The following is a 1488-nucleotide window of genomic DNA, read 5'->3' as shown; positions in this document are numbered from 1 at the left end:
TTTAGTTTTTATAAATTATTATAATAACTAATAAATATTAAATAAAATAAATTCTGATTAATTTTTTTATTATATTTAGTTGGATTGGATCAAATTCAATCAAACTCACGAGTCCATGACTAAATCAGCAAGTTTGTGTTTTTGCCCAATTTTATTTAAAAATGGCATTGTTTTGACTTGAAAAAAAAACCCACACATATTTTTCTATTAACGTTATAATAACACTTCTAAAGTACTCACTCACCGGTCAAACTCATTCGTCTACGCCATTTCTCTCATCTCAAGTCTCACTCTCTTATTTTCTGCTTGTCGTTGCGTTGTCACCGTCCACCTGCGTCTGCTACTCTACTCTCCTTTAATTTGTGCCATCATCTTCATGGGTCTCTACCTCTGTTGCTCTCTACGATGCCTTTCTTCGTGCTTTTGTTGTTCACAACTCCACTTTCCTATTGCTGTTCACGAGTTCACCTGCTTCTCTTTCGCTATCGTTAAGTCTCTCACTCTCTGGCTTCTATACGACGTCCTTGGCTCTCTGTTGTCATCGCTATTTTTTGTTGTTGCTGCCATGATTTTTTGTCATTGTATTCAGCCATTCAAGTAATGTTATTGTTAAAAAAAATTGCTTTAAACTTTTACCGATTAAAATTTAGTCATTTAGATTTTTTTTTTGTTTTAAGCTTTTACAGATTAGGTCACTAGGATTTATTATTTTAATTTTATAATTTACAAAATATTAGATTATTGGTTAATGGTTGTAAATGTAGACTATTTTGTAATTTATTTAATGTCGAACTTGAAGGAAATGATTTTTTAATGAAGATGGTGAAGATGATACTGATGTCAGGAAATATGAAGATATTGAAGGATTTTAGTTTTAGTTTATTAGAACTTTTAATTGCATGTGTTAAACTAATGTACTTGTTGTTATTGTGTGTCCTTAACTAATTGCATAAGCATAAATGTGAAGGATTTATATGTGTTCTAAAGTACTTGTTATAATTTATAATGTGTGTTATTTAGTTTATTATGTGATTTAAGGTTCATATTGTTAATTTTGAATGGCTAGATTTGAGTGTGCGAGCGCGCGTGTGTATTAAAAAAAAATTATAACAGGTAAACTCGTACGAGTCTACGAGTTAACTTGTGAGTCGAGTCTAGATCAACTCTACGAATTTACTTAGACTCGCGAGTTTGACATCCTTGATCTTAGTCTATTAATTTTTTCATAAAGTGATTCATCAGATCGATATAAATTAGAGGTAAATACCAAATTGGTACTCGAAATATTTTGGCGGATAAAATGGTACCTGACTTTTTTTTATTGGCAAAATGGTCCCTAAAAGATTTTAAAATTTGACAAGCGTGACCCTGACGTGGCCACCGTATTTTGATGACATGGAAAACCCCCCAAAACCCTAATCCCTTCCTCCCCAACGCACTCCCCCTCTCCATCACACATTCCCCTTCCCTCTCTCAACACCACCACTC

The sequence above is a fragment of the Arachis ipaensis genome, chromosome B04 (genome assembly GCF_000816755.2).
Source record: "Arachis ipaensis cultivar K30076 chromosome B04, Araip1.1, whole genome shotgun sequence".
Lineage (NCBI taxonomy): Eukaryota > Viridiplantae > Streptophyta > Magnoliopsida > Fabales > Fabaceae > Arachis > Arachis ipaensis.
Note: the sequence above shows the minus strand (reverse complement) of the source record.